The sequence below is a fragment of the Varroa jacobsoni genome, unplaced genomic scaffold, assembly GCF_002532875.2.
Source record: "Varroa jacobsoni isolate VJ856 unplaced genomic scaffold, vjacob_1.0 scaffold_1346, whole genome shotgun sequence".
NCBI classification, from domain to species: Eukaryota; Metazoa; Arthropoda; class Arachnida; order Mesostigmata; family Varroidae; genus Varroa; species Varroa jacobsoni.
The window spans coordinates 134575-153839 of NW_019214248.1; the positions used below are offsets into that span (position 1 = coordinate 134575).

Sequence of the window (19265 nt, forward strand, 5' to 3'; positions counted from 1 at the left end):
TAAATACGGCCTAGCACATCTACGAGGGCACTTGACTCGTATCGTACCGCTGATTATTATACAGTTGTACATAATTCTATGCCAAAATGTACAGTTTTATTTACTTACTATTTGCGAATAACAGGATTCAAATGCATGAAGACACCAGCGGTCCTCTATGCCAATTAGCGTATTTGTTAATACGGTGCTTGTTAAGTATCCGTTTTCCAGCAGTAAGTTAAGAGAATCGTAGCACTCATCTGGTAGTGAAAGGAGCTCCGCACAAAGAATCGCTTGTCTCAAACAGAACAGCTTAGCTTGTCTGAACGTCGTTGGCGCAAACGATTATGACAGAAGATCTAGAAGATTGCATACAAGAACGCCGAACGATTAGGCATGCATCTACATACATATGCAACAGCGGCGCAGTGTCTATAGCACACGTGATACTCCTCTTGGCGAGTCCGTAAGTACGCTATAATGCAACAAGGCGTATTAGGAGTGTCTTCAATGAAGCAGAGCTAATTATACACGGTGTGTCAAGCAGCCTGCTAATTGGCGGACCGATATACGAATCGCATGTAATACACGTAAGTAGGCCTAACACAGTTTCTGGGTTTATTTTTGTGTTATGTTTAGCAGTCAATACGAATCTATAAATTGCAGGTATATTTCTACAGCGAATCTGAGTTTCAGCCCGCAACCCTTTATAAATATTTGCTACTGGCTGTTCAGGCATTGATACATTATTGTAGTTATACATACACTGAATTCACCCACAGGTGTTTTTGGTACCAATATCGGTAAACGCAGTAGGCCTCCATTATTGCCGACACGGTATTTACGGCATGCTTATACTGTGTATTTTTATAGAAATTTTTTCAAACACTGTTCTGGAGATGGTTTCGTCATGACGGAACTTCACGCTTCACTTCTTGTATATCTAAGAAGCCTTCAACACATTCATCAAGCAAAAGAAAGCGCGCCTTCCGAAGTGTGAACTTAACGCGCAAGAACTAAGATTCATGCACACGCTCCTCGTTATGCTTCCTCTTTCCTATCGTTGGAGTTTTGGGGTTTTCATAAGGACAATGCATGCACCGATGTTTCACAGATTAGAGGGTAGATCTCTCAACGATAGCAATAGAGAACGATATTTTTCGCTGACTAAAGAGTTAGCCTTCATGAATATTAACATTGTTGAATATGTGACACAGCATGGTAACGGTGGCTTTATAAGAAAATAGGATTACAACGGGCCAAAGGATAACGTTAGCTCGCTGAATCTAGCGAGATCCGTTTACTGACACAAAGTGAGGTCGATGCGTTCCAATATATTACCGATAGAATCTGAACGTTTTTTTTTCCTAAAAACGTTTACATCGTCGTTCTCTGCTTCAAAACATCTGATTACTTAACAGTTGTATCATTATTAAGTAGTATTCGTGTTTTCACTGGATCATTGAAAGCAAGCGGATTAGCGAGAGGCTATTTTATTTATCAATTCGTTGATTGGATTTTGAAAATGTCACACTTCTTCCGTTAATGGCCGCTTCTACACGCAATGCAATGCATAGCTTGGCTGCAGTGGTCCAGTTAGTCAACGATTGTGACAACGGTCAACGGAAAAGGTAAAGATGGCAAAAACAGCTTGACTCAGATGGTCACCATAGCCGTATTATATTTGTTCAGTATTACAATAGTACCTGCGAACTTCAATATACGATCCTATCCGTTGTGTCAATGGGCAACAGAAACAAATATTATCGACTACTCAACGATCTAGTATTCAATTAGCTGTTAAGTATGTACGTGCTAAAAAGGATGCTAAATCTAGTTAAGGAATTCAACAATGTGACTCCATTGGCACTTTGCATAGCCGGTGTTGATTTTTTGTGTGCCTCCACCATTGAATGATGAATAAGTAATCCCCTCTGAAGCAGATAGCACTAGAAGGGCATATTTAACGCACTCTGAGATGTGTACCTGGCTAGCTAGTACATATGGTGCGGCCAGGGTGCCCTTTCGTCGCCGCTTAAGATACTGTCAACCACACGCGAAATCGAAGAGGCTCTTGCGGTTTCACCATTTTTTATTTGTCTTAACACACATATGATTACTATGTCATCCTATAAATCTGTTCGAAATGTAGATCCGCGGGCAAACTCCAGAAAGTCTGCCTTGGCCTGCTTAGAACTTGTTCTCTCTGAGCCTTCGAACGGTGGCAAGTCCTCGACTGAAAAAATGTTCGCACAGTGGGAGTAGCCGAAGGCATTCAATTAGCTGTTAAAATGCTAAGGTATTCTAGAACATCTTAAACAGACCGGGATGTAGCGAACTTGTGGACTACATATGGTCCATGTAGATATCCGTAACAAAACATTCTACCGAAGTCCCAACGATGTTCGGAGCAATTAAACAATGCATAGGAAAATAGAACGATGCATACATATTTGAATGACTCATATAAATTATCGTTATCTCGACCATTTTAATATGCGCTACTTTTCTTTTTACTTCTCCCACTAGCATTACATAGTCTATATATGTGAAATCTCCTAAGCTTTTTTGTTTTGTTCCTTCGAATTTGAAATCATCGTAACGCTTGTTGCCCTCCCTGAAATGTGCTTTTACATACTCTGCTAGACGCGCAATTACGGATGAGATGTGTTGGGGGGACACATTGGGACCCAGGCCATGTCTCTGTGCCCACAACGGGTCCGTTCTTACTTTATTCCATATATAGTTGGGACTGTACGGCGTCAACAGGGAAGTGAAACGAGCACAGGCGTCCTTGTGCTTCAGGATTCCCTAGCGAGTCGTCAACGTGCACGCTATTTAGGCTTACCACCCTCACTGCATCGGCCATCGAAGGCCGGTACAAGGTCTTTCAAGGCCCGGTTGTAGTGGGCGTTGCATTGGCATTGAGTTGCGGTCAGTCCGCAATAAATCTACAATAGGAAAAGCACAGAACAAAGTACATCGCTTTTTTAGGTTTGTGTGTATCCTGTGTAGAGTAAAATGGTCTGAAGGTTCGAAATAGCGGACCCTGCTTAGTTGTCTCGAGCGGCCCGAGGATAGGAAAGAAAGAGTTAGCTCCTTTCTACGTCTACCAAAGTTACCGTACATGGAGACGCGTGCTTTTCGATGCTGATGCAAATCTAACAAAGGCATTAAACAATATTGCAAATACTGTTCATTGTTGAGTGTCCAAAGGTCACAGAAGTGAGGTTTATAAATCTCCCGGAGAACACCCAAAACGTACTCGTATGATTCCACGTTTGTTTTATTTCGTTTTGTTAGTAATAGTAGTTTCAGGGAATGGGTTCAGTTAGTTCACTGGGAAAGCGTGCCTCTGACGATATCACAATCAGAAATAATGATATATAGCGGAACGTTTAATGTATAATTAGACTTGTAATTATAGTAGAATTGCTCCGTCGCTCGCACTGATAAGGATACTGTATCTCAGGATTTGCGCCGTTCTTTCTGATTACTTTCAATGGCGAGTTTTTTTTACATCTAGAAATGATTCCCTTTGACCGCAATAATAACGAGCGCGAAAATATGAATATTCTCACTATAGTATACTTGTTGGTTGTTGATAGATGTCTTCGGGTGGTGCATTTATATTTGCAAAACTCCAAAGAGAGCCTACAAATGTTGCTATATGTTTTACGAAAACATTTGTTTTGTTTCTGACAGCACACGGGAAGATAGGTAGCCTGACGTCGAATTGGATTCGAGATATCCAAGTAATACACTTTGCCCTTTTTTCGTTTTGAAATTTTTGGACCGGCCTGAATTAAGCAAAACTATTCAGGATACTTCACGTAATGACATATACTTAGTGAAATAGAATTCTATGACGAGGCTTAACTATGGATCTTAGAAAGCTGAGGTTCAGAGTATACCGATACGCTGGAGCAAGCTCTAAGACTACAAAACTATTAACTATTTGAAAGTAACGATAAAATGTGTGCAAACATGTACCAAGTGTGCATGTAATTTCCGTTTTCAATTCCCCGTGAGAGGGTGACCTTTGGGAGTTAAAGATTGACCAACGTAACAGGTAAATTATTTTTGTGTACTCAAATCATTTATTTTTTTCTTTTTGTATATCTAATTACGTACATGTATCATAATAAAACTCTGTGATGATTTCATAGAGCATATAGCTTTCCTGTGTAATTGAGATTTATGAGCCCCTAGAATCTGTTGGCGTTTTTCCAAGAATCGATCAGATCGTCTGTAAGCTTTTGCTTACGAAGTGATGCCAGTCTTCGTAAATAATAGCGAGGGATAGAGCAACAAGATGAATTACTAATATCGCAAGTTTATTGGCTTAATGCTAATTTATAGCTTATACATTTTTTTGATATATTAGACACACAAAATGTAACCTACTGATAGGCGAATATGGCGAAATCCGTTATTTTTTCCGTTTCTTATATTTTTGTGTCGTCGATAGCTCTGGCGATACGAGCCCTCGAAGGTCAACGCTTTCCGTCGCATCCGAAGTAATGGCACTTTCAGAGCCTACAGAGAAAGGAAATTTAGAAATCTCATATGTAGTGAATGCGAGACAACGAAGGATATATACATAGGCAAATTCTGAATGGAAAAGCCTAGGTGTTTTCCACCCACAGTGCACGAAGCCCTATTTATTTTCATTTATTTTTTTTATCTAGGTCAATAAAAAAACTGCGTATTTCATCTTCTTAATTTAATTGCCCTTTTTATTTTTTATTTGATTTTTATTGTTAAAAAGCCCTATGTGTGATCTATCGAAATCGGCTACAGTGAAACACATCTTGAAGATGTATTTGTACTTCTCCTGTTATCATAGATTACTATCTACGTATATAAAAATACTTACCACAGTACCACGTAGTTATAAAGACGTTGACTAATTGCTTTAACGGAGTTTCTGCATAATGCTTTTGCAGGGCGCTGAAATCACACAGGTTGTGTTGAATCTTCCAAGAGCAGTGCTCTTCCGCAAGATGTCCATAACAGTAACCATGCTGCTAGTAAGCCGGACGACCTACTTAGCTGTCACGCTAAATAGCCGAGTCGTATTAGTTCCTGATTCGTTGCCCGATACGATATCGCTGCAAAGGGAAAATAGATTTGGTCCAACTTGATTGAATGTATCTTTAGCAGGCACACACAGTTTGTCTGTGTCCTATTTGGGTTGATCGATCCTGCTGTAAAAAAATTGTTGCGTACTTTAAGAGAATGTTGCCATAAGAGGTTATATAAACACGTTAGATAGTACATTTCATATTCCTCTTCTTTCACCGAACTTACCTGGGACTTATTGATTTGTTTAAAGCGTAGTTCCTAAACGTTGTTAATTTTGCTTGTAAATCATGAGCTTTTCTCGGGGAATTGTAGACATGCGCTAGTGATAATTAGTTGATGTATGTGAAACTTCACGGTGACGTTGCCCCTGGAGTGCCCTATGACATACGTGTTAATTGTGACGGGCAACTATTGTCAAGGGCATAACGATATCTATTAGTCTGCGTTTGGTGGTGCGTCATGCACGGCTTACTATTCGTACATGGCGAGTACGCAGCTATAATGACTACTACGGGACATAATTAAATGATGCATTATAGCCTATTATGTTGTAGGACCCTATTAGTAGAGCCGTACTCATACAGGCAAATAAGCATCGACAACACGTAGGTACCTCTTCCGTGGAACGAAGAGAATTACGGACATTCTACTACACGAATAAGGACAAATATAACCATTGATACGTTAGACGGCCCTGGCCTTTGCGAAGCAACTCCTACTACCTAATAAAACAAGGCGGGCGCAAGAGCAATCTCTATAGGATGTTCTGATCCGGTTCCCCGTGCACTTGATAAAGCGACGATAGCGACGATGATCATCAACAAAGGGGTGCTTCGCTGAGCTTGGGTTGCCCGCTCCACTACTGAAATGGTAATCTGTGTGTTCAGACAAGCATATGTGGATAATATCAGCCCTGAATCTAATCCGGATTAGCCTCTATACCAAGACTCATAATTACTTGTGTGACGCACAACAGTAACTTCGATTTACATTTCTTTCTGTGCTGGCTGTACCTGTGTAATACGAAGGAGTTTATTGCCTTTCGATGTACCATATAAAAACTGACGCGGTTAGGAAAGAAACAAATAGATGAAACATAATTCGTTATCTCCGAGTATCGGTGATAACATTTTATAGCAACGCTTTTCAGCTCTGCATCGATATCTTTCAACGCATCAACGAATTTTGCTCTGAAAAGCAAGAACGAAATTCTAGATTCCGTTTGCTTAAACGGGTCCCACAAAACAATCAGCTAGGTTATTAAGGAGTGGCCTGTTGTAGCAATGGGCCATTGCGAACTGAGAAGTTCCAGAAAACCTAATTAATTTTTGTCAGTAAGTTTCTGAAGTACACGCAGCATCTGTTTTCTTGCAAGAGACGTGAACTACGACAAACAATGTTAGTGGTTCACCTGACTTATCCGACTAACGGAACCCTCAGACAGTCAATTATAGAATGTTTATTCAAGTTGATCAGGTACTTGAGTGTTGGAAGAAATACGCAACATGTTTGCGCTAAAGTTCAATATTGTAAACAGTATATAACTTGTTAGAGATTATTAACCTGTAGGTTAAAGGTATTGAAATTAGTTCAACCTTTTAAATAGGTATTGTCGTATGCCGAAATTTTAAGATTTATCCATCAGTTAGTACACGCCTTGCATGTTTTTCGTGGTACTATTGATTTTATTGCACTAAAATACTAATGGAATGGGCGTGCTGGCAGTACCTTTGTTATCGGTCTTTGGTTTCCGAACTTGCCATTTTAACCGAACTAAGAACTAATAGTAGAATAGAATATATCTAAAATACACACCAAAAACAGTCAATTGTGTGTCTAATAAAAACGAGGACAACGGAACACACATTAATTCTTTACAACCTGGCTTTGAAACAGCGGTCGATAATGCTGTCATATTATATAACAACAAAACATTTACCGTTATATTTCTCCGAAAGTAGCAATTTTCGAATCTGCTATGCGCTCTTATGCGAAAGTCTGCAAAATGCCGCTCCTGCCTGTTCGCGTCGTTAAGAAGCCAGCATGGCTATTCAATGGCGTTGTCAGAGTCCAGTGATATGGTCGTCGTACGGCTGACGCTGGCGCTTGTGCAAATCATATATCTTGTGTCCGGATGCATAATATCTATTGGATCTAAGTATACTGTGTTAAAAAAAAAAAACATTAAAAAAAGGCTACGATATATGAGCGCTGTGTGATTTTCCATGAACGAAAATTTTGCGAAATGAGAATGATTGTTTTTGATAGCGTTTGTCTATACGAGCTGCCTATCGAGCCGTCGGCCTGTATTCAACTGTATATTGATGGAATCACGAATTGCTTATCCGAAGCAATGTATCTTGAGTTACACCATTCCATAGTGTCATATAGGGCAAGGTCGGAGATACCGCTTTCGAATTGCACGTAAATAGTATCATTTCTGTTTCTTCTAGCATCTTATTTTTTTATAATATTTTTTTTCAATTATATATTTATTTATTATTTAAATAGATAAATAAAAAAAATATTTATTTAATTTAACCCTGTTATATTGAAGTGATTATGCTTGCGTAGTTCACTTGTTCTAATCTGAATCGAAAAATGTGCCATCGTCAAAGAAAAAAAAGCTAATTTTTTTTTAAATTTTTAAAACCATTGCTGACTGCATCATTATAAATTATGATTCTATGCATATGTAAAGGTATAATGAAGGTTATTTGCCAGTTGTTGAAAGCCACAAAAAAGTGATATTGACACCTGGCTCAAAAATACTGTTCATGCATACGACGCAGGTGAAATAGGCAAAGACAACTTTTAATAGTGCAATTTCAGTTTTACCTATGCAAATTTTAAAACAATCGGACAAAGGACGACCACCTGTTAGTTACTGAACTCTTAGGCTAAGCAAGCCACATATACGAGCCTTCTACAAGTGCTGCTTGGACCTTACCCTGTCTGCCTCCCAAAAACTCGTTCGAGTTGAAAAAATAGTGTGTGACATCACTGTATAAAGTGGAAAATCGGATTGTCAATATTTTGAGAACATCCATGCCATCCATGCAAAAAAAAAGTCGCCCTATAACGTATTTATTTCAAATGGTACAAATTTTTGCTCCAAAATAAAAAAGAAAAGATGGCGTCGTTCTCTTAAAGACGGTTAGTCTGGCTTCAGAATGCTTCAGCATCAAACAAATTTACAATTAAACAGGTCAATACTTTCGTATCTCGGTCTCTGCTATGACGAACACATACAGAGCCTACTTACAATGTTTGTAAATGAAGTTCCAGTTTAATAGAAGAAGCCTTGGTAGTGAATCCATCTGAAAGGCCCAAACGATTTTACTCATTGTATTTACCTTCGTTTAGCTTACTCAGCCGTGGTGCTCTGTTCGCTTAATTTTGAACTAAATATAGCGATTACCAGCCACCGGCCGTCAGGCCTATGGGAACGCTGTGGTTAAATATTCGGAATCCTTTGGAGCCTCTTTTTTCTATACTTTCCAGCGATCTATCCGTCTTCTTATTGGACAGATTTATGTACGGATATTTCGTACTCCATCGTTAATGTTTCGTTTTTAAGGCAAATAAGACTTGTAATTTTGTTCTACGTGCCTAGCGAATATTTCAATTAGGAGTACGGCATATCTCCATTAGCATTTAAAAGGACACCTTCTTAGCAGCGGACGTGTATATTATTGTCTGTTCCGGGTACCAAAGGCACAACCTTTAAATCCTATTTGCAGTTTTCCATTGTTAGCCGGTCCGAAGAAAATCCAGATGATTTAGTTAGCGGGCAACATCTATTTTGCATTTCCGCCCGAGGTAACATGTTCTTGTATTGTTTTCAACGGCGGGACGTTGAACAACTGACCGGCGACTCGATCAGTGACTAGTTCAAATAGAGCGTCCATTACTAGTAGTTAAATTCGGACATTATCGACATGCGGAGACGCTGTTCCTATTTAGGACCATATACCTTAAGGCATTAACTTAGGAAGACATCTTAGTGCTATTACGAGCACAGCCAACATAATGGAGGCTCGGTAAAGTGTACGCAAAGTAAGGTACGTTTATGGACCTTTGCGGTAGCTTGTTAACAATTAGCATAGCGTTTTAAATACCAAGCAAACATTGATTTATCAGATAATATTCGAGATGACTCTAGATAGGATGATCATTAGTTTTACAAGCTTTACGAACAATGTGTACTAATATTCCTTACTTGTTCCGGACTTACAATATTCCTGGTACATATGGCTATGGTAATTGTTTCATAGCCCCTAGAGTGCAAATTCTTCTAAGTCCTATTGTAACAATAATAATATGTAACTATTTGTTTAAAATAATTTGACCGAATTGAGGTTTAGTTAATTTGGTTCAACATAATACAAATAGACAAACGTTACCGTCACGTACTTGTAAGTCGCGTGACCATTTCAGGTCCAAAAAGAAGGTACTTCAACGCTTCCTAAGTATAATTGTCTTCTTTCCATTGAACTAAACATTGTACATAGTGCCTATAATATACTAATGCAAAATTAAGAAAGGTCTCGCCTCTAGGCACAATCCGAAGTGATCACCTTTTTTTTTTTTGCCTGAAACCCTTTTAGAAATTCGCAGGAGCAGAATGGGAGACCGTGGAGTTGCCGTTAACGGAGCTGTCGTTATTGAGGCAATAAAAATACCACATCTACGGGATTTGTACACAATTTACATAAAGTATGGGCATATGCCGTCGGGATAGCGAAATCGTGAGCCCGGTTCTGCTGTGTGAACATTTTTTGCTCTTGAAGGCGTTGCTCGTAGAGCGAGTGGGGAGAAGCGATGTCGTAGGTTCTACGTGCAGCTATAATGGCGCGTTGAGACTATTTGATCGAGTGCGATTGTTTCCCCGCTTATGAATTCCTATGAGATAAGGATTCTTTACCTACACATTGTATCCGACACGAAAATAGAGATTATCTACTTGGCGTGAAATTAATCATACCGACTCTTTATAAAAAGCTATCACAAGCTTTTGCTTTCACGTTAACTAGATGAGACCTTGTGTTTCAATTTTGAGTCGGACCCATTACGTAGCGCTTCGAAAAAACTTTCCTCAACAACACAGACGTCACTGAATGTAGTGTACTACTGAGTATTAGCCTCATTAGCAGTCAAGATACATCTTGAGCTATAGTCCCAGATCCTAGACACAACAAAACGATTTTTTGGCATTTTTACCATGCAACCGTGTGAAAAGGCGCGACCTTTAGATACAGGGATGAAACTTCGCAAGTATACACATAATACTACCAAGAAAAAACTTATATTCATGGTCTAATAGCAGTTGGCTATGTAATGTAATAGAAGTTCTTTACTTGCAGCGTTGTCCATGGGGGGTAATACATCGAATTCTGTCACATTTATTTATGTCTACATCAAGCTACGAGGCATGACACTGGATAAAGCCCTCGGACTGTGACACACGTTGCTTGTGATTGATGCGAAGTACGTGAACAAGACACTGTCAACGCTATCGGTTCGTTCGCGGCTGGTGTAAATGGCAGATGTTAATTGGACTGGCACAATTGGCGTTGATCAGGAACAGTTAACACAGTCAGGTGTCTCTAATAAGCATAGTTCTGAAAAAAAATAAGCCCATATTTCATCGGTATCATTTTTACCAACAACGCGATCAGCGTCATAGTAATTAACGCACTAGTTAATATTAGTAAGACCACTTGCAGCAGTACCGTTACGTCTGCATTCTATCGAAGCAAGGAAAATATATTGGGGAACTTTAAAAAAGTGTCGCAGTTCATTGTTGTAGTGCCCTGCAGTAATCGTTGGCTCTGATTTTCCGGTCCTAAAGCTTGCTGTATTGAATAATAACGGAAATGTTTTCATATTAAGTATTCGCTCTGCAAAGCAGTTTATCTGATACTTAAACGAAAGTGCTTGATCGGATTTTTGAATCAGAGATCACACTGATTTGAAATTTTAATTCGTAACCAGGTGGAAGTTGTATTAGAGAAAGATATCCTTTCAACACATGTAAAATCGATACTGGCACAATTCTGACGTAGGACAATTTTCTTCTGCAATTGACATATATGCTCATCGCCTTTGGAGGAAATTCGTCTGTATAGGAAACTTCGTCATAGTTTGAATATTTTTTCCGAGCTGTTGGCAGCCAAATCCACATTTTTTAAGAATAATTTTGTTTTCTGTACAAGATCACCCTTGCTTCATCGTAGCGAAGGCACGAGGTTCGTCTTAGGTCAGCTAGCGATAATTTCAAGTTCGACGGGCTCTTCCGGGAACGATTTTTATGAGCCAAAACGGAAGACCCACGATAGAAATCATGTTAAAAGGAAAAATCTAACAGGACTGCAGAAAAGTAATTTCTGATGTTTCCGTCGTTTTTGTGCAAAGAGGCAAGTGCCCAAATAAATCCTAACCACTAGTGTCTTCTAGAGTTTGACATTTCCTAGGCATATTAGGCACTGGTATTTTTGTTTATTGTAAGCTTAAACTATATAGTCTTTTGTGTGTGATTTGTTTGAGTAGGACCTGGGTAGGAGAAAGGTCAGACGTAGCAGTGTTGCTTAACTCATAATTACTGCAAAGAAAAAGTTAATGGTCAATCTAAACAGGGAACTCTGAAAATGACGTAGGCAGTTTCGCCCATGCATCATAGGTACTATAGAAAGTATGGCAGATATTACTTGCTGTAGAAGTGCATCCGAGAAGATGTCTCTGTTGGCGAGTCAAAGAAATTCATTCAAACACTAGTCTACATTTTGGGGCAGCTTATGACTACGCCACAATAACTTATCCCAATTCCGACGGGGCTAAAGGCAGAGGCAGTTTTCCTTCTGTGTTGAAGTGCGTCGTATTGAAGTCGAGTAAATAAATGGCATGCTAAGAGAATTGTGACATCGATTTCTGTTGAACGGTATAAGAAGTTGTCTGTAAAACAATAATCTATTTAACACAATAACTTTTACAAAATAATTTTCGTCTACACAGATTCTTATATTTTATTTGTTGTTAAGGTTGTTTATACCGCAACGCTTTGCGTTGCTGCATGAAATTCTATTTGTGCAAAAAGGAAGATGCTTACGAAGGGAAAACGACCGAGCACTATGAATTGTTCCGGAAAATATCCTATTCATCTTGCGTCCCAGTCTATTTCTGGCGCTAACTTAGCAAGGCTGGTACGGCCTGAAGGCCATAGCCAATGACGCCATCACAGTGCCACTATGTATAAGCTTGCCAACCCACCCGCGGTGCGGCCGACATTAGGTATAAACTAAAAGATGCGTGCTCACAGCCACACAGGACCCAAGTTTCTTTGCCATTTAGGAGTGCCTTCTGCGTTGTACCAGCATCCAAGTGCTAACACTCGTGCCTTCTAACTAATGAAAGCATACGTCCAAACGTACAAAAACTCATAGGCATACAATCTAAACAAGCTGATTGGTATAACCGCGTATAATATAGTAGGAGCACGGTCGCTTGTTGACGCTGACCTACTTCCGAACGATTAATCAGACCTAAGTACCCGCTCCTAATAAGCTTCACCGGCATAAACAGACACAAAGATGGTTTTCTGCTGTTCTTCTTCAACTTCCTTATAGAAGTCCTTCTAGAATACTTTGCTCGTTCTTTAATGCTAAAAAAAAACGAACCTTCTGTTGTGTTTGTTTAAGGCAAATGAATGAATGAAAAACATTCAGAGGCAGACTGACTTACGTTATCGATTTTTACGCATGGACAGCGCCAGAACGCCAGACCGCATGCACAAATCGTGTGAGTTATAAAGTTTCACTTTTATAAAATATTTTATTATTATTATTATATTAATAAAATATTAACAACTAAAGTGAATAGTGCATATAGTAAAAAAAATCAAACGACGGTATCGGTTGTTTAGGCCGAAATGATCATCTAACAAATGCTACCTATTGTTTACAATCTATAACGCGTGTACCCAAAACGAATCGAATCCGTGGGGCTATTTACGGTATATTTTCTAAATAAGATGATTTTAACGGGCAGTAGCCTGGTTTTGTTTATTGACATATGGGCTGCATAGCTAATCACTCGATTATCGTCGTAGCTCTTTCATTTTTAGGGTATGGAACATTGGTAGTGTGTACCTTTCTATTTTCTGGTTATGCTTCTCAGCAAATAGCTTTGCGGATTGAAGAGCCATAGACGTACGTGTGGGCCAACCAGCTCGAGCAACTGAAAATCTATCGTCCCAGAGTCTGCTGTGAGTTGTGGAAAAGTAACTTCTTAGGTAGTTGTTCGATGAGTACTTTTCTGGTGCGCTGCACATATATTGAGATGTATGGGTCAAGCGTTCTATTTACTCTATCTCTAAATGAGCACAGCGGTTATATAGAAACGAAAGTTTTCACTGACAGAGCTTCTTTTCAGCGCTAGGTAATGACGTTACGGGTTTATATGGGGCTCCAGCGATAGTCACATTTTTAATTCTAGCATTAAAATAGGATCACCGAAGCCGATTTGATCCTGCATATCCTACTCTAATAGAGTCTCGCAGCAACACGTTACTGGTTGAGTGAGAATAGAAGCAGGCATTCATCATGTCAAGCGCCTATAGTCTGTATTATTTCGCTATAAACCTTCGATTCTAAACTAATGCTTTTGCGGCGAACCCTATTTGTTCATCGGATTGAACCTTTCGTGGCCCGGGCCTAGAATGAAAGTAAGTACCGGGTTTCAATAGCCCATCCACTCGAATTTATATCGGTGTTTAAAGCATTTAACATGCTGTACATACCTCTTTCACATAAACGAAGAGTTATCAACAAATAATAGCGTAATCTTCGCTAAATTCGAATGTGTGCATTTTAATTTCCTATTTCTATCTATCTTCAAGCCCCTCGGCCTTTGAAGAATGAACGCATCTTAATGGGACAGGATTCTCGCTTTTCGTAACTTTCGCCCGTCAATACCTAACATATAGGTCTCGCAACGTTTTAGAGGTGGGCCGATCGTCAAGCAACACTCAGATTATCGCCGCCATTTTGAATTGCTTATTTGATCTGATGTCGTGATCCGGGGATCACGACATATGAATCTGAGCAGGCGGTAAACCAAAGACGCATTATCCACTCTAAGTCGAAGCAGTAAAACTTCGTTGCGAGAGCAAGTTGTGTATCGTATTGTGAGTCATTTTTGCCATTTGGACTTTACTATCGCTTTACGTCGTTTTTTGTCAATCAATACGGCTTTTATTGATTTCCTTGCTAAAGGGAAAAGTCAAAGCGGGCAGTTTGCGTTTGTCAAATGTACAGCCTTGCCATCCGACCACAAATCACCATCTCTTGTATTACATTGGCTGTTTTTACGTTTGGACTCACAATCAAATCGGTACTTTTCATCTTCATTGACGACTTTGCGCAAAAACGTCTCATTTTTTTTATTAACTAGGTAGAGAAAAACAAATGGTAAGCGCTAGTCAGTGGTATCGTTACCCGTATATAGAACCCAGATTGTTTATTTCCGTATTTATACTGATATCTGACGGTTGGGCTAAGCATTTAAGTAGCGAAACCCTATCTATGCATTACGCTCTCTAACTCAGCCACATGTTCACTCAATATTCAGAATCGGCAAATGGTCATTTATCTATCTTTTGTGGGTGGAAAATTTAAATGGCGGAAATCAGTCTTGGAACACCCCTTCGAGCGCTATAAGTTCCCTTCCACCTTACGCACGATCTCAGTGATGCCCGTCGTGCTTTTTTCTCTAGCTCAAGAGTAGTAAAGAAGTCAGTAATTTTTCAAGCTTTCAAAACAATGCCAGCGCGACCTGTGGACAATGACTTAGCATGATACAAACATTATGTGGTTTAGAAGAAGCGACGCGCAAAACGAGGCGCGCTTGATGTGCACCTGTTCAAGAGCAAGGATCAACCTCGCTTACATGTTTCGAACCGTAACAAGCCGTAAGGAATGTGTCCTACGGTGACGGCTCTGAGCGAAGAAGGATGACTAGCGTAGCAAGGACAACAATAATGGTATCCTGCGTGTGTAAGTCAATTTGCAAACTCAAAATGCGTTTGAATGCGGCATGCAACAGTCGTAGCAGCGTTATATGGCGGCTGCCGTACGAAGAAACTAAGCAAATGATATCGGGAACGTTCTCCTCTCGACAGATAACAATCGGACTACGAATCGGACTGGGTTGTAAACTTCTGCGGCCTTTATCTGTGACGTGCAACTTACATACAGAGCTATTAGCTGACCCCGTAATAGTATGGACATTCATTGGCATGAGTGTTGAATTTTAGTATTCGTATATATATAGTTTTACCCGATGCAAAATTTTTCAACTCTGATGATTCCTTGTATTATCTCTGCGGTTTTGTCTAATTTTGATCTAATCGTTGTCAAATTGTTATTCTAAAATACCAAATTTTTCCTAATTGTATTATTAAGGATGCCTTTTGCTTCCGGTTCCAACAGTTCTAAGGTTTGACAGTCAGCCATCATTTATAGTTTTTCTCTTGATAGATGAACGTATCGGAGGGCATTGTATTCACACGCTTCCTTACCAAAACCTTACACTTACAGCATAGGAGGTATAAACCAGGTGACGAGGAACACATGATAGCTTTTAGTTATATTTGTTAATTAGCCTTTGTTTTACAACGAGCGTAATGAAAAGAGCTCCGCTGAAATGGCAATTTGGCTTTAGATGTGTTTATTAAGCAATTGCATGACGATTATCTCCTCTAATGCACAGAAAGCATTGCAGTCACGAGTGGTTCGTATTACGCATTGCTTGACGTGTCTGCATTTCGACCTAGCGATTGCGTAGGTAGCCTTACTATTTTGTACAATTCGTTTTCGCGACAGAACGATGCCCCTTGCTTTGCGTATGGGCGTACAGCTTAATCAGTTAACGTAACCCTATCACGATATCATATTAGTTGGCAGCTAAAAGGCAAGCGGCGTTAAAGGGCAACTGAAATTGACGCAATGAACGAGGCGTAGAAGCAATCCGCCATCGCTCCTCTGATCGTAAGAAACGATCAAAAACGATGAAAGTACACCCTTCTTCCTACAGCTGCTCTTAAAGAATGAGTTCTTTTTTCTTTTTTATTAATGCAAATGTCATTATAGAGGGTATATTATCGAAAAAACAGTTAGGAAAGCTGAATAGTAAGTGACTCGAAATTAGATCATATCATGTGGGGATAGGCACCAGATCGTTTTGGAATTGCCGTAGAGTTGACACGAAAATATGAAAACCCCTTCTAAAATGAATAAGACGTTTGCGTTGTATTGTAACCGTCATCTATGGGAGGCTGATGTACTATTGTCCGCTGTCAATCGACTTCGTTCGCGACTATTTAGGAGCCGTGATTGGGTTTTGTCTAAATAACTTCAAAGGCCCAGAAATAAAGGCTGGCACAGGTTATCAAAAACGAAGGAGCCTATTCAAGCAATGATAGATGGTACTCGTTATCAAGTCTCGCAGAATATTCAACTAGGAAAGATCCAATTAGTAGATAATCAAGATTGTAAACAATGTGAGACTTAGAAAAGAGACGTTGAAGGTTGTCTGTGACACAAATTATAGACTGAACTTAATGTACACGTTTAATTACACAATGTTTAATGTACGTGAGGATTTTATCCCAGGGAACTCCCATGATGCGAGATTTCCCGTTATTTCTTTAGTTTAAATGAAAGCAGTGTTTGATCGTAGACTTATACAAGGCATTTCGTAAAATATTCAAATCTTTGATACCAGTAGAGTGCATAAGCATGCTGCCTTGATCTTCTGAAACAATACATAACGGAGTTACGCGGTCCTCAGTTTCAAAAACTAAATCTGTTGCTTCACAAAAGGCTATATAAAACAATCACCTGTAGGAAACATACACTATAAAGGTGTCACCAATTTATTAAAGAAACTTTGTGCGAAAAAAATGCGTGGTTTGCTTAGAATGAGGTCAACAACGAAAAACAGGTTCGATGCAGTCGGATCATAAAAACGGGTGTCACGAAATCACGGAGAAATCCATGTAGTACCAGGTCGTTTATGTCGTAGATCACCCTTCAAATCCATAAGTCTTTTTTTGACCAGGCCTCAGCCTACAGTGCCTCGCATCTTGCAACTATGGAAGGGATGAGATGCGCGTCTTCGGGCTCGTAGTTACGCAACCTCCATATATGTGTCATCCTTACAATGGCTTCATCTTATTCCCTTTCCACTATGAAGATACTTTTTTTCCTTTGGAAACATAGACATGAAACATTTTGTCGCTGATATACTATATTCGAACACGCTCGGTCTGTAATACCGGCAGCTGACACCAATCTTGCTACGGTTCCGCCCATTGTCGAGGCAAGTCACGGGGTATTAACTCAACTCAAATCAAAGGTCATCTCACAGAAAGAAATAGTTCCAAAGTTAACAATTGGAGTTCTTACCTTAACCGTTTCAAAGACTAGTCCTATTTTGTATTTATTTATTTATTTTATGTTATAATAACGCCACTTTATTGAATTTCGTTAGCTTTTCCCCATTTAGTCTGTTTCATATACTAGGTAACAGCGTCTTATTGAATTTATCAAGTTTTCCTCTCTATCGGGATTCCCTTGATGTCGCAAGAAGCTCTCGTCTTAATTGGTAAGCAGATAATAATTACCATGTAGCTTTCTTCGTAATAGGAACTATCGTTGTATGAAGAAAGAGTCTTAAATATAAAGAATTCATATTTAAGAATTTTTGTACCACGAACTTCTGTATAAGGGGCCCACAATTATGTTAAATGATTAATTATTTACTAAATGTATGATATATGTGAACAATAATGTTCCCCTAACTACCCATTGACCGCCCTTTACGGGCAGTAAATGAATGTGTACGACAAGCAGTTGTAACCTGGAAATTTCCCTTCCATATCGAAATCGATATGTATGCATTGCAGGATGGAAACAAATGAAAGGTGGTCCCATAACCTTTATAATGTGAGGAATTCGATTGTGGATCTCATCTGAGACATTTTGTCTAATTCTCACAATGTTTGTTTCGAAATCCCCAGCGAACAACATTTGAATAATCCGCCAAAAAATGTAAATAATTGATAAAGGCGGTCGTTGGTCAACTAAAAATTTGTGATCGTCGCTGCGAGAAAATCTATTACTTACGCAATATTCTGCCTGGTGTATGATGATATTAAACAACAAGAACAAAAAGTCGCAGTTCGACAATTTGTGCAATTGCACGTGTAATACAAATAGACCCTTTTGTTTTTCGCAGGAGATCATTTTTGTGCAGTGACTCGTTGTCGATAAGAATTTCATCTACATTCTTCCCAGTTTTCGCACTGGGTTGTATACCAGTTTTTCCGTAGTCTGTCCCATGTCCTCGTCATCGGGCATAAAGTGTGCTTCAGTGACCCAAACGACCCTGTTTATTCCTATAGGCAACGACCGCATAAAAAATGCTCTCGTCTTGCTGTTTCATTTAGTTGTACGTAAGACAATTCATTAGTAAATATAAATATTCTAATGGCATCAAAGTTCCAAATTTTGAAGGAAATCAGCAGTAATCTAAATAAACTTCTGTTTTTCAATGCGATAGTACCCATGTATATATATATATATATATATATATATATATAGCACCCGAGGCGATACGAATCTATTAATTACCTAATTACTTAATGAAAATTTAATTAATCTAGTCATCAAACATAATTAGATGAAATAACATTGAAAAAAGATTATCGATGTCTTTGCGGTATCGTCCTCCACCAAGAACTTGGATCAATTTTTAAATTAGCAAACAGAAAAGAATATGTTACTGCCGCTGTTGATTGAAAGATCAATCGTATTAACTTTATCTACTACATATCTATATATTACTTTTATTTAGAATGCCCTAGGTAGAGCTACAAGATTAGTCTTCCAAGTAGTAAGTCCGGTACCGCCGCTAAGCGTTGCTCAAGACCTGATAAACAGATACTAATCGAAACTCTAACCGTTTTAAAAAATTAATGTATGTACATTTACATTTTGAACGCCGGCAAAATGTCGGAGACCACACACAGAAAGCGCACCAGGATTTTAGATAGAGATATCGGCAGCATAGTAAATTGAATGGCAAGTTCTCTGAAAATGTTCTAAGCCCGTGAACGATCAATTATACATATATATATA

At 39.1% G+C, this 19265-nt stretch overlaps 1 long non-coding RNA gene across 11 annotated transcripts in view; it reads right to left on the minus strand.

Annotated features, from left to right (window-relative positions):
• Positions 1-576: 576 nt before the first annotated feature.
• The window catches only part of LOC111269032 (uncharacterized), a 22938-nt gene continuing 4249 nt past the window's right edge, over positions 577-19265 (minus strand). The window contains exons 2-8 of one of the 11 annotated variants that reach the window (XR_002685520.2): positions 10428-10691; positions 8333-8387; positions 7007-7230; positions 4859-5093; positions 4387-4518; positions 2618-2930; positions 577-2215 (exon numbers count right to left, since the gene is read on the minus strand). This is a non-coding gene — a long non-coding RNA (uncharacterized LOC111269032). The other 10 variants (XR_015314437.1, XR_002685521.2, XR_015314441.1 and 7 more) reach the window with 10 other exon arrangements.